The sequence below is a fragment of the Pan troglodytes genome, chromosome X (assembly GCF_028858775.2).
Source record: "Pan troglodytes isolate AG18354 chromosome X, NHGRI_mPanTro3-v2.0_pri, whole genome shotgun sequence".
Lineage (NCBI taxonomy): Eukaryota > Metazoa > Chordata > Mammalia > Primates > Hominidae > Pan > Pan troglodytes.
Genome location: NC_072421.2, coordinates 131,724,181 through 131,739,713, shown reverse-complemented (window position 1 = coordinate 131,739,713; position 15,533 = coordinate 131,724,181).

Sequence of the window (15,533 nt, the reverse complement as noted above, 5' to 3'; positions counted from 1 at the left end):
TAGAGTGTTCTACTTTTGTGTAACAAAGCAGAAAGAGAGGAGAATATATATTTGCATAAACACTGGAAGAACATGCAAAAAAGCAGGTAAAATGGGATGGAAGGTGAGAGAGAATAAGACCTGTCAATGTACACCTTTTTTTTTTTTTTTTTTTTTGAGATGGAGTCTCACTCTGTTGCCAGCCTGGAGTGCAATGGCGTGATCTCAGCTCACTGCAACCTCTGCCTCCCAGGTTCAAGCGATTCTCCTGCCTCAGCCTCCCAAGTAGCTGGGACTATAGGCGCATGCCATCACACCTGGCTACTTTTTGTATTTTTAGTGGAGATGGGGTTTCACAATGTTGGCCGGGATGGTCTTGATTTCTTGACCTTGTGATCTGCCTGCCTCAGCCTCTTAAAGTGCTAGAATTACAAGTGTGAGCCACCATGCCTGGCCCAGTGTACACCTTTGTATGTAGTTCTGAATTTTGAACCACGTGGATGTATTACCTTACTAAACAAGACGGGAGAAAGGACAAGAAAGTGGTTACCTTTGGAGGAGCAGAAATAGAGGGAATGTGTCAGGAGGCTGATGTTTTAGCATTATAAGCATCTTTGGCACAATTTGAATTTTCAAATGATGTGCAGATTATCTGGCATTCAGTGGATTACCATCAGAAGAATTAAAAAGAGCAATGGTTAAAAGTGGTTACTTCTAGGAAGTATGTCTGAAAATGGAGAGGAGTGAAGCAGGTGGATATTGCATTTCATTAAAAACCTGTACTATTGCTTATTTTTAATCTTATGCCTGTGTTACTAGGATAAAAATTAAAATAGAACATCCCACTACCCCACCCAGCAAAAAGAAGGCAGAAAGTGGAAGCTTATGTGGATAAAGAGAAATTATCTTCTAGTCACAAAGAGGGACTGTGTTTACTCTGCAAGTTTTCCTAGTCAAAACTGTCTCCTTAGTTCTGGGTTAAGACAATATATTTAACTAAAGCAACCAAGACGCAGCCTCTTCAACAGGAAAAGCAATGTCTGGTTGTGATAAAGATACAATTAATCTTTTAAAAATATGTGTTAGAAACCATTCAATATCAGTTCATATAGACTAACATCATTTTTTAAAGCTGCTGCATAAATTCCATAGTGTAGAGACACTGTAATTAAATTATTTCCCTTTTAGTGGACATTTCTGTTGTTACAAACAATGCCACAGTAAACATCCATGCACTTGTAAATCATTGAGCTTATGTGCAAGAAGAGATTCCTAGAAATGGAATTAGTGGATCAAAGAGCAAATTCTATTTTCTAGATTTTACACAATGACTATGTATAGCTTTTATAATCAGAAAAAAAGTAAGCTAAAATAATTAACTGTAAGGTGAAGGTCCTGCTTTCTTAGTATTTTGTAGTCTGTATGATACAAATTTTTAACCTTTCAGAATCAAAGGAAGAGGGCCTGGCTTGAAACAGATCATAGGGACTTGTCATGACTGGTTCATTGTAAACTAGAAAGTGTCACTGCCATCTCAGACACATGAAGACATATGTCTGGGAGGAAGCTGCTTTCTTTTTAATATTAAAACTTTGTTTTAATAGAATTTTGGCCAGGTGCAGTGGCTCAAGTCTGTAATCCAAGCACTTTGGGAAGCTGAAGCAGGAGGATCACTTGTGCCCAGGAGTTCAAGACCAGTCTGGGAAACATAGTAAGATCCCATCTCTGCAAAAAATAAAAAATTAACTGGGCATGGTGGCGTGTGCCTGTCGGCCCAGCTACTCAGAATGCTAAGGTGGGAGGATCTCTTGAACCCAGGAGGTCAAAACCGCAGTGAGCTAGGATTGTGCCACCGCACTCCAGCCTGGGTGATAGAGCAAGACTCTGTCTCAAAAAAAAAAAAAAAAAAAAAAAGACATTATCTTGAGATATTATTTGTTAAGTTTCACTTTGTTTTAATAGAATTCTCCAAACTATAATTCTAAAATGAAGTAAAATGCAAAGTAGAGCAATTATCTGCTATGTTTGTAAAACTTTGTTTTGCTTAACATCAAGTGGGATTTGGTAAAAGTCTTATTTTATCAGCAGGGTTCTAATTACTAAAAGACTTGAAGGCCCAAATTATAATGCCTCCAGTACGAATCCTAAGGACTATGGTATCATTACAATCCCTTGTATTTGGGTAGTATAGAGAATTAGAAAAAAATGAACACAAAAAGTTCTCATTTTACCCAAGAACTGGGTGTTTTGCTTGAATTACCAGGATAATCGGTGTAACTCTCACATCTAATTTGTGTTTTGCCTGTGTAGACACAGTTTAAAGAAACGTCTAAGATAAAACTTTAGTGAAATTACAGATCCCCAAAGATTAATTTCTCTCAGCAACAGGAAATGAATACAACCTAAATAGTCTTACTGAAAGGTTGGAGCTAGGTGCTAGAAAGATGAGGCAGGAAGATATTCAAGATTCTCTTGTTGTGCCAACCCATGGCAGAATGGCTCTTTCATGTATTCCCTGCCACTTCCCCTTGTCCTTTTTCCATGGGTGGTATCCTTGTGGGTGAACAGGGGAGTTTAGAATAAGGGTGAGGAAAAGGGTTGGTGTTTGATATGGTTTGGATATTTGTTCCCACCCAAATCTCCAGTTGAAATGTAATTCCCAGTGTTGGAGGTGGGGCCTGGAGGGAGGTGATGGGATGATGTGGGAGGATTTTTCTCATGAACAGTTTAGCACCATCCCCTTGGTGTTGTCTTCCTGATAGTGAGTGAATTCTCACGAGATCTGGTTGTTTAAAAGAGTGCTGGCATCCCCCACTTCTCTCCCTTTCTCCTGCTTTTGCCATGTGATGTACCTGTTCCCCCTTTGCCTTCCACCACGATTGTGAGCTCCCTGAGGCTCCCCAGAAACCAAGTAGATGCCACCACCTTGTTTCTTGTACAGCCTGTAGAACTGTGAGCCAATCAAACCTCTTTTCTTTATAAATTAAACAGTCTCGGGTATTTCTTTCCTTGTGTGTGTGTGTGTGTGTGTGTGTGTGTGTGTGTGTGTGTGTGTGTGTGTTTGAGATGGAGTCTTGTTCTGTCGCCCAGGCTGGAGTGCAGTGGCATGATCTTGGCTCACTGCAACCTCCGCCTCCCGGGTTCAAGCGATTCTCCTGCCTCAGCCTCCCGAGTAGCTATGGGATTACAGGTGCCCACCACCACGTCTGGCTATTTTTTTATTTTTTTAATAGAGATGGGGTTTGTCATGTTGGCCAGGCTGGTCTTGAACTCCTCACCTCATGTGATCTGCCCGCCTAATTTATCCAAAATGTATGTATACTTCTTTGTTTAGTTTTGTTATTTTTAGTTGCCTAATTCTATTTATGATAAGGTTAATAATTAAATTTGGTTTTGTTCTTGAAGCAGACACCTGGTGATTATGGCATAGATGAGTAAAAGGAATGCAAGTGTGAGGATAGCAGGTTGCATATGATCATATGTCCCTGGGAGACCTGACAGCTGGGGCTTTCCTAGAGACAACCAGATCTAATGCTGAGCCTGTGAGCACAGCTGGATTAAAAGGCCTCTATTCTCAGACCCTTGGGTTTTTGAAGGATCCACAGGTACAGTTGGCCAAGCATTTGAACAACTCTAGCGGTTTCAGCCTGTCATGGGCATAGGGAAACATCTTGAGCTGGGAGAAGAAGGATGCTCAGTTGACATGTTAATCAGCTGGATCTCCAGCCACCAAAGCCCATGGGTGGATGAACTCACCTATCCAGCAGGGAATACCAGCTAGGAATGAAAGTCCCTGGGTCAAGTAGGGATGGTACCACTTGAGAAAAGGGCAAAACAAAAGGTAAGTGGAAAGCAATCCCTCACCTGAGATGCCCATGAAATAAGAATGGAGATTATCAATAGCTAGGCCTGACTTAACTACACAATTATTCAAAAACTGAAAATATACATGAAAATTTTATTCTACTTTAAAACCTATATTTGTACATGCACTAGTCTGACTTAAGGCTGAAGACTTTTCTTCAAGTGTGAACATGCTGATGAGCATTTCTCCTCGTCCTTCTTATATACACAGCACATGTATGCTTCATCTGATTACCAGTTCCTGTTTATTTAAAGTGGATAAAGAGCTTAGGAAACATGGGCAAAGAAATCTGAGAGCAGACTCCTTCTAGATTTTCATCTTTCCCTCATCCTTACCAATGTTTCAACCATGGCTAAGTTGACAGTGATGTTTTTAGCAACTTGAGTCATTTAATAATAATTTCTATAATATTAAGGTCAATTTTTATAAAACACTTTTTCATAGCCATATGTAGTCAATTTATGTAATATTTAGTTATATGATAATGTAATTATAATAACTGGAGTTATCAGTTTTGAGGACAAACTCAGCTGACTTATGGAAGACATATAACCTAAATGGAGGAGACAGAAGTACTAAGTGCTGGCCTGAGAGAAGCCTTCCATTCTCCCATGTGCAGAAACCTTGAGCATTAATAAGCACATTTCAAAGACAGAACAGAAAGCACCTGCTAGTCCACCTGATTGGGTTAATATAGTTTGATCAAGAGGCTTCTTATTGGACCCAGCTCACCTCTCTGCCACACTCAATCTTAGTAGAGCCCTGCTCCTAAGTGACTGCATCTTGCCCTGGAAAGCTGTTTTGAACCTGGATCCTATCAATCAGCTTCAAGCATGCCAAGTGTGATAGGTTGGCTTTTAGATGTCCCCAGTGATCCCAGTCTCCTGGAATTCACACCTTGTGTAATCTCTCCCCCACATGTGGGTAAGACCTGTGACTTGCTTCTAACCAATAGAATGTGACAGGGGTGATGGGATGTCACTTCCATGATTATATTACATAGGATTGCAACTTCCATCTTGCTGGCAGACTTTCTCTCTCTCTCAACTTACATGCTTTGATGAAACAAGCAGCCATTAGGGAGGCCTATGTAACAAGGAAATGAGGTGAGACTCTGGCTAATAGACCACAAGGAACTGAGTCCTGACAGCAACCATGAGATCTTGGAAGTGGATCCTTCACCAGTTGAGTCTCAGATGAGACCCCAGCACCAGCCAACACTTGATTGCAGTCTTCTGAGAGACCCTGAAGAAGAGGATGCAGCTAAGCTATGCCTGGACCCCTGAAGCATGAGATAATAAATACGTGTGTTCTTTTAAGCTGCTTTTTAAAAAATGCAGTGCTAAATACCAATAGTGCCTTGTTCAGAATATTTGATTTTATGTCTTCCTCAAGGGGACTAATATTGTTACACACACCAGTAAACAGTAAGGCATGCTGAATACTTCTTTCAAAGGCTTTTAATAAAGTGAAGTATTGATAGGTGAAATGATATGCTGTCTGGGGTTTTCTCTAAAATCGTTCAGCAGCCAGGCGTGTTGGCTCATGCCTGTAATCCCTGCACTTTGGGAGACCGAGGTGGGCAGATCACCTGAGGTCAGGAGTTCGAGACCAGCCTGGCCAACATGGTGAAACCCCGTCTCTACTACAAATACAAAAATTAGCCAGGTGTGGTGGGGAGTGCCTGTAATCCCAGTTAATGGGGAAGGTGAGGCAGGAGAATCACTTGAGCCCGGGAGGTGGAGGTTGCAGTGAGCTGAGATAGCACCACTGCACTCCAGCCTGGTTGACAGAGTGAGATTCTGTCTCAAAAAAAAAAAAAATCGTTCAGCAGGAGGTGGACAGGATGGGTTGCGGTTCTGTCTCAAAAAAAAATCGTTTAGCAGGAGGTGGACAGGATGGGATGGGGTTCAGAAGAATTGGGGAAATATCAGTGAAACAAGTTTGAGAAGTTTGAGCAATGTATTGGTGATTTTTTTTTTTTTGAGACAGAGCCTCCCTCTGTCGCCCAGGCTCACTGCAACATCCGCCTCCAGGATTCAAGCAATTCTTGTGCCTCAGCCTGCCAAGTAGCTGAGACTACAGGCGTGTGCCACCACGCCCAGCTAATTTTTGAATTTTCAGTAGAGACAGGTTTTGCCATGTTCACCAGGCTGGTCTCAAACTCCTGACTTCAAGTGATCCGCTTACCTCGGCCTCCCAAAGTGCTGGGATCACAGGCATGAGCCACCGTGCCCGGCCTGTGTAGGTAATTATTGAAGCTATGTGATGTGTACATAGAGGTTCACCGTCTTATTCTGCCTACTTTTGTTTATGTTTGAAAATTTCCATAATAAAGCAAAACAATTTCTGTAATGTTACACTGTTCTGCAAAAATAACAATAAATAATGAGTGTTACTAAATTCTATGTTAAATACTGTACAGTTTAATGGAAATTATTTTTTCAGACACTGTTTTTACATGCAAGTTAGGGCATTGTTAATTATCCAGTTTTGGAGAGCGAGGGGTCCAAGACTGAAGCTTTTTAAGTGCATTTTGGTTGTTTAAGCACTATGCCATCAATGACTATATTAATTGGCAATGACTTTGTATAGAAAATTTAAGTAGCCAGCTGGGCCAGTGGCTCGCACCTGTAATCCCAGCACTTTGGGAGGCCGAGGCAGGTGGATCACTTGAGCTCAGGAGTTTGAGACCAGCCTAGCCAACATGATGAAACCCCGTCTCTACTAAAAATGCAAAAATTCGCCAGGTGTGGTGGCACACGCCTGTAATCCCAGCTACTCGGGAGGCTGAAGCAGGAGAATCACTTGAACCAGGGAGGCAGAGGTTGCAGTGAGCCAAGATCACACCACTGCACTCAAGCCTGGGTGACAGAGCGATATTCTGTCTCAAAAAAATTTTTAAAAGAAAATTTAAATAGAAAAAGTCATAAATATATTGACTATACATAGACACTATATATGTATACACGTATGTATATCTAGCTATATTGTGTACATATACATAATGTATAGGTATATTATGAAAATAAAATATTCTGAATTTATTATTTCGTATAATTTTGCAGATAGTTCTTCACTTCTGATAACACTGTTTTTCTCCTATAAAAGTGGGCACAATCCTTCCTGTTCATTCATTCACTGAAAAAATATTTATTTATTGGGTGCCAAGCTCTGTGTTAGGCAATATTTAATATCTAAATATAAGCCACACGTATATAAGGCTAGTAACATAAATAAAACAGAAGATGGTACTATAACAAAACAAACAGTTCTATGGAAAGTTTCACCAAACTTGGGGAAAGCCTAGAGTGAAAATTAAAGTAACTCAATTCTTCTCAGAACCAGCACATTCAATAGAATGGGGACAAATGAAGCCTTCCATTTAGCAAGAAAAGCCTCTTTTTTATTGCCTTTTAAAAATATTTCATTCAGTTACTAAATCATTCAACAAATATTATTAAATATCTGTACTATGATAATCAAGAAGCTTCTTGTTTGGTAAGAAAGAAGGGGAAATTCCTTAAAGTCCAGCCTTCAGGAAGAAAGTGGCATTTTTGAGCAAGATCCTTAAGCACAGGACTTCTTTACAGAGGCTTGAAATTACCTTTCCAGAAGGAAATGATTGGGCAGGAAATGATATTAATGGAAATGAAAGCATGTACACAGTCCATTGCAAAGCTTCTTATATATAGGGTCTCATTTGATTCTCATGCAATATCAAGAAATATTGTCTATCCACACAGAAGCTTACTTGAATGAAACTGATAGTAAAGCCACCAGTTAAATCTTGCTAACAAGACATTCCTGTTACAAGGAATCAAATGACTTGTCTCTGGCTTTGTAGGCTCCATATGATGGGGTGCAAAGTTCTGTATTAGTCACTATTAAATATCTAAATATAAGTCACACATAGATCTTCACATGAACGGATATTTACTCCAATAGAGAAAAAATGAATAAACTTTATCCAGCGTATTACTTGTTTTAATTTAGGTGGCTGAAAGAAGTGGAAATGGGCCAGAGAAGAGAAAAGGAAAAAAAAGAAGCTCTATGAATACCAGTAAATGTGCCCTTTTCCTGAAATAAAAACTCATGTTTATAACACACCTTAGAGTTTACAAAGTGCTGCCGCATGTGCATTGCTTTATTTAATCTTCTCATAACTACCCCATGTGGGAAGTATTTCCATTTTTTTACAGACCAACAATTTATTTTATTTCGTTTTAATTTTTTCCTATTTATTTCTTTCAAAAATTTTTCAAAATTTTTTGTGGGTACATAGTAGGTATATAAGTTTATGGGGTACCTGAGGTGTTTTGATACAGGCATGCAAAAAGAATCATGAAGAATGTGGTATCCATCCCCTGAAGCATTTACCCATTGAGTTGCAAGCAGTCCAGTCACACTTTTTATTTTAAAATGTGCAGTTAAGTTGTTATTGGCTATAGTCACCCTGTTGTGCTATCGAATAGCAGGTCTTATTCATTCTTTCTATTTTTTGTACCTATTAACTATACTCACTTCCCCCACCAGCCCCCTACTACCATTGCCAGCCTCTGGTAACCATCCTTCTACTTTCTATGTGCATGAGTTCAATTGTTTTGATTTTTAGATCCCACAAATAAGTGAGAACATGAGATGTTTGTCTTCCTGTGCCTGGCTTATTTCACTTAACATAATGATCTCCAGTTCCATCCATGGTATTTCCATTTCAAAATATGAAAGCAGAGATTCAACAATGTGGAGCACTTTGCCCAGTGTCACACAGCAAGCAAGTGATAAGAGTCAGGACTCAGACCCTCGACTTCTAACTCTGTCATAGACACTGAGATCTACCACCTGAATCCTTCCTTAAGGAAGGAGATGCAGCCCAGCTATGGGAAGTTTGATTAGCAAACATCCTCCATCTATCTGTCAGCTCCTTCCACAGCTGCAGAGAGTCACCTTACCCCAAGGTCACACTTTTCCTGGGACAGCCTGCATCTGGTGACTGAGAGGGGGAGGGCTACAAAGGCATGGCCATTTTGGCTTTAGATGGGGCTCTTGAACGAGCATTATTTGTTCCAGAGTTTCCTGCTGGGTTGGCCAAGGTTTTGTTGGACCTGCACAGTAGTTCATCTTTTCCCTCTGCCCAACAGTGTTTCTTCCCCCTTCCTTGCACAAATGTTTATCCCTAATAAATATCTTGTACCCCAAACTTCATTTCCATGCCTGCTTCTGCAGAACCCTGTGACAGTTGATACTGGGAGTGTTCTGAGAAAGCAGCCAATAGGATGGACTTTTGGAGTCAGATCACTCACCTCTCAGGTGAAAATGAGAACCCCTCACTCACTAGTGAGGAGTACAGATGGCACCAGGCAGCAGTCTGATTATTTAACCTTTCACCTGAGGTGCACTGGAAATGCATTATGGGTGTGATACAGAAGGCATTTGAAATATCGGGAGGGAATATTAACTACGTGGCTGACAAGATCGGATGACTAAATATTTAATGAACTGCTGAGGGTAATAGGCAATTGAAAGCCAGGTGCAAAAGCTGAGAAGGCCTCTGTGGTTATATACAAAAGAGCTCTTTTGCCTGGTTCAGTGGCTCATGCCTATAATCCTGGCACTTTTGGACACCCAGGTGGGAGGATTGCTTGAGGCCAGGGTTTTGGGACCAGCCTGAGCAACAAAACAAGACCCTGCCTCTACAAAAAAATTTAAAAAATCAGCCGGGTGTGATGGTGCATGCCTGTGGTCCCAGCTACTCAGGAGGTGGTGGCGAGAGGATTGCTTGAGTCAGGAATTTGAAGCTGCAGTGAGCTAAGATCACACCACTGCACTCCAGTATGGGTGACAGACAGACACCCTGTCTCAAAAACAATAAATAAGTAAACAAAAATAAAAATTAAAAAAGCTATTTCATCTCCTATGAGGAGGGCAGAGTACTCTGCGAACTAAACTTAATAGTCAGAGTGGCTGGACTTCTACTAAGGTTAAATACCCAACCAAGGTAAGGCCCTTGGTTGGGAAAATCAGGCACCGCAACACATGGATGGAGTCATCTAGGTGAATGATTACAAAGATTTTGACTCCCCACACTCCCCTAAACCTTCTGAACCAGTAGATATGGCCCACCTAATTCCTATCAAGAGCTAGCACCCTACTAGCACCCACAGTAGAAGACTATGCAGAGGCCTCTTCCCACATGACAACGTATGTTCCTTCTTAGGGCTCACTCCCACTTCCCTTTCAGGGCACTAGCCACACAGTCAGGGTTCAGTTTAAGCATAGCTGCTGGGGGATATGCTGTGCTGGGGATATGCTGGGCCTTGCAAGCGAGGAAAGGGCTTACACTTCAAAGAAGCTACAAGAAGTAGCTGACGTGTACTAGCAGGAGAAAGGGGAATATACACATGAGGCTGGGTTCTGAGGGGGCTTGATCAAGGCGGTGGGAATGGAGGCGGTGGGATCATACAATTGGAAAAGTTTACTGACTTGGGAGTGCTTTCCTGAGATACGGGATTTAACATCCTGTCAAAGACCCCAGGAAATGGTGCAAATTTTCTACTAAGATGGCTCCTAGATGTAAGAAATACAGCCTGTGCTGAGTGAAGTTGGAATTTCAGAATTGCTTAGGCAAATTGCAGAGGGAAGGATTCGAGGCTCAAGGAAGTGGGCATGCTGGAACTCATGTCACTATGTACAGCCACAAGACCCACCAGAAGATTGTATTCCATGGAAAGATTCACACTGTTGAGCAAGGCCATCAGGAATCCACTGGCAAGACGATCGCCAGCAAGCATCACTCAAAATTTCAGTAGTGGCCTCCTCTGCAGGTCAGAACTGACAACAGGAAAAGCCCTTATAAACTTAGCTCACTGATAGCACTATGGATGATAAGACCCAAGACAGCAGAGGCCAGGTGGTGGTCCTTAATCTCCAGAAGCCAGGAAGTTGCAACTATTATAAGACAAAGTTAGCATGACAGTTCAGGAAGCCTGACCCAGGGGAGTTATGGAGATGGTTAATAGAACAGAGCATCTCCAGGGGCAAAATTTATTGAAAAGAGTATTACTCAGCTTGTAATAGCTGAAAAAATCTGGGAGGCTGAGGGCAGTCACTTCAATAAAAAAGCCGTGATCCCTTGTAGAGTTTCCAGATCTGAGCCAGTTTTCAAGCCCAGACCTCACTGACAGAAGAGGTGATTGGGTCCCTAGGAGAAAGGACACTGCCATGATTCTTCTTTTTCCTCCTGCAGAGACCTCTGGGCATGCATTTAGGTAACTGTGCACTAGAGAAAGGGAATACTTAGATGTTTCAAGGAGTGTTGGACCTAGAGTCTGAGTTGACATAGACACTCAGAGACCCAAGGCATCATCATGGCCCACTGTGAGAGTGGGGACATACGGGAACCAGGTAAGAAATTGAGTCTTGGCCAAGCTCCAGCTCACAGGAAGTCCACTGGGTACAAGAACTCAGTGGTCATTACCCCAGTCTCAAAGTGTATGATCGGGTAGTTGGGGCAGCCATTACTTTGTGTCTTTGGCCAGTGAGATAATAACTATTACAGTGGGGAAGGCCAAGTAGAAGCCTCTGATACTAAACCACCACCACCACCCCTGGCCAAGATAATAAATTATCACATCCCCTCAGGGTAGTGGTGTATGCAGATTAGTGTCATCCTTAAGGATCTAAAAGATATAGAGGTGGCGATTCTCATCATATCTCCATTTAATTTGCCAGTCTTGTGCCTGCAAAAACCAGATAGATCCTTGGAGATGACTGTAGGCTGCTGCCAGCTCAACCAAATAGTAGCTCTGATCATAGTTGCTGTGTCAGACATGGTATCTTTGTGGGAACAGATTGATACAGCCTCAAATATATATTGTGTAGGCGTTGATTTGGAAAATTCATTCTTTTCTATCTCAATCAGAAAAAAGAATCAGAAATATTCAAATAAATAGGAAGAAATATAAATTTATAGTTCTGCCCTGGGCCTATATTAGCTCTTCTACTTTGTCATAATTTAGTCTGAAGAGAGTAAAAACATCTGGATATCCTGCAGAATATCATATTAACCTATTACATTGATGATGTTTTGTTGATCAGACCAGATGAGCAGGAGGTAACTAGTGTGCTACCTCTTGGTAAGACACATACACTGAGGGTGGGAGATAAACCCTATAAAGATTTAGAGGTTTACCCGATCCATAAAATTTTTAGAAGTCCCGTGGTTCAGGGCATACTGGGGCATTCCCTCCAAAGTAAAAGTAAAAGACAAATTCCTGCACATTGCACCTCCTGGCACAAAGAAGCAATCATGACACCTGGTGGGCCTCTTTGGGTTTTAGAGGCAATGTATCCCATATGTAAGGATTCTGCTCCATCCCTCTATAACAGGTGACAAGGAAGGTTACTAGCTATGCCTGGGGACCAGGAGCAGCAAAGGGCTCTGCATCAGGTCCAGGCTGTCATGCAAGTACCCTGCCTGACACTTGGGCCATACAATCTAGCAGATCATGTGGTGTTGGAGGTATCAGTGGTGGGAAAAGATTCAGTACGGATTCTGTGGCAAACCCCTGTTGGAGAATCATGATGCAGGGCCCTGGGGTTCTGGAGAAAGGCCATGTCGCCTACAGAAGAGAATCATATGCCTTATGAAAAACAACTTCTGGTATGCTATTGGGCCCTGGTAAAGACGAGGCACCTGGCCAGGAACGGTGGTTCATGCCTGTAATCCCAACACCTTGGAAGGCTGAGGCAGGCAGGTTGCTTGAGCCCAGGAGTTGGAGACCAGCCTGGCCAACATGGTGAAACCCCATCTCTACTAAAAATACAAAAATTAGCCAGGCGTGGTGGTGGGCACTTGTAATCTCAGATACTCGGGAGGTTGAAGAAGGATAATCGTTTGAACCTGGGAGGCGGAGGTTGCAGTGAGCCGAAATCACGCCACTGCACTCCAGCCTGGGTGACAGAGAGAGACCCTGTTTCAAAAAAAATAAATTAATTAAAAAATATGAAACACCTGATCACAGAACACCAAGTGATCATGGAACTAAAACTGTCTATCATGAGCTGTGTCTTATCAGACCCACTAAACCATAAGGTCAGGCGGACCCAGCAACAATTCATCAAAGGACAAAAGGGGGCTCTCCAGGACTGCTTATGAGCAGGACTACAGGGCACAGGTAAAGTGCAAGATCAGGTAGCCTAGACCACCATGGCATGCACCACTGTTATACCAGTGCCTTCCTTTAGCTCATGCCTGCAACTTTATGGGGATTCTATCAGATCAACTGAAGAAAGAAGGAAAAGCTTGGTTTATGAATGGGTTTTGTCAGTATGCGGGTGCAAGCCAAAAATGGACACTGGCTGCATTATAGCCTCACTTGGGAGATCGGAGGTGCTTGAAAGACAGTGACAGATGAAAATCCTCCCAGTGGGCAGAGCTTTGGGTGATGCACTTTATCACCCACCTTGGGTGGAAAGAGAAGTGGCCTGAGGTTAAAATATTTATGAAGCTGTGGTCACTGGTGAATGACCTGATCAGCTTGTAAGGCGTTTGGAAGGGAAAAGACTGGAAAATTGGAAACAATGATATCTGAGGTAGATGGATGTGGATAGATATGTGCAAGTGGGCACTAAGCATGAAATGTTTGTAGCACATATTGACGCCAATTAGAGAGCGTCTAGCTCAGAAGAAGCATTGAACAACCAAGCAGACAAAATGACCTGGGCAGTTGACACCAGTCAGTCTCTATCTTTGGCCACTGCAGTATTGGCACAATGGGCATATGAACAGAGTGGCCACCGAGGCAGAGAGGGAGGCTAAGCCTGGGTCCAACAGCACAGACTCCCACTTATGAAGACCAATCTAGCCATTGCCACTAAAGAATGTTCAGCCTGCCAACTACAGAGATCAACACTGAGCCCCTAATATGGCACCATTCCTTGAGGAGACCAACTGGTCACTTGGTGGCAAGTTCACAACATTATGCCCCTTCCATCCTGAAAGGGCCAATGGTTCATTCTCATAGGAATACATGCATATTTCAAGTATGAATTTAACTTTCCAGCCTGCAGGGTCTCAGGCAGCACCTCTATTTCAGGACTTTGGTAGTATTAGATCCAGCAGTGTCGTATTCCACGTAACACTGAGACAGACCAGAAGACCGACAAAGGAGATGCAGGAGTGGGCCCAGGATCATGGGACCCACCAATCATATTACATACCACACCATCCAGAAGCTGCTGGTCTGATAGAGCATTGAAACAGCCAGCTGAACTACATTTCCCAGAATTCCCTCACCTCTATGTTTCCAATTAGAGTGGGTCACAGAGATCTTTTGGAGATTTGTTGGGCCTTAGTCAGTTAGGAGCCATATAGTTTCTACATTGGAAAATCAGTGCGGGGAAACCAGGTGCAGTTGTAGCTCATGCACATTGTCACTTATCTACTGGCTCACCTCAGTGGCGTGCAGCAGCAACTAGGCCAGCAGCTGCTGCTACACCTTCCTCCCAACCATCCTTTAGTGTCTCAGTCTCCTGGATATAGGCCAGGTATGTGTGTAGCTGTGGGCGAAGTGCACCAGCTTCCCCTGCAGGATACCCACATCACCCAAGCTGGAGATAACGAGAGACTGATACAGACCCTAGTTCATCCTCCTGTGTTCCAGCTCATGCTTCTGGGTTCCAGTTTGTCCTTGTTCTCCTCCACTTCCCATTCATTGTCCCCTCCTGACTGCCCTGCAGACTTCATGCTACAGCATTAAATGTGAAGAAATGCAGAGGCTGTTTAACCAGTCTTGCTCCCACAATTAAAGTCAAATCTCTGATGGATAGATAGATAGATGTAGATAGTATAGATATAGAAATAAAATCTCTTGCTGGGTGTGGTGGCTCACTCATATAATCCCAGCACTTTGGGAAGTTGAGGCGGGCATATCGCTTGAGGTCAGGAGTTTAAGACCAGTCTGGCCAACATGGTGAAACTCCGTCTCTATCAAAAAATGCAAAAATTAGCCAGGCATGGTGGTATGCCCCTGTAATCCCAACCACTTGGGAGGCTGAGGCTGGAGAATCATTTGAACCCGGGAGGCAGAGGTTGTAGTGAGCTGTGGTAGTGCCACTGCACTCCAGCCTGGGCAACAGAGTGAAATCCTGTCTCAATAATAATAATAATAATAATAATAATAACTCTTAATGGCTCCATTTCTCTGATTTAATCCTGACTAATACAGGAACTTTGTGCTCTGTAACTCTTGACAGGGTTCAGGACACGCTACCCACAACTATGATAGCTTGGCATTTGAGAAAACAGCAGAAGCAGTTTTTCCTGTTTCTCTGGGTCTTCATTTCTGAAGGTTCTCATGTCACTTAAAGCTTGTATTAAATAAATTTGTCTGCTTTTCTCTTGTTAATTTGTCTTTTGTTATAGGGGTGTCAGGTATGAACCTAGCAATGGGTGAGGAAATAAATATTTTCTCCCTTACATGCTACAGGGCTAGAGGAACTGGTCTCCAAAGGAGACACATCATATCCAGGGGCAATGTCTTACTGAATTATAAGCTATGGCTGCAGCCTGGACACTTTGGGCTCCTTGTGTCCAGAGACCAGCAGGCCAGAAGAGGGGTCACTGACTTGGTAGCAGTAATTCACTCAAATTATCAGGAGGAGGTAGGGCTGCTGTTGCACAATGGGG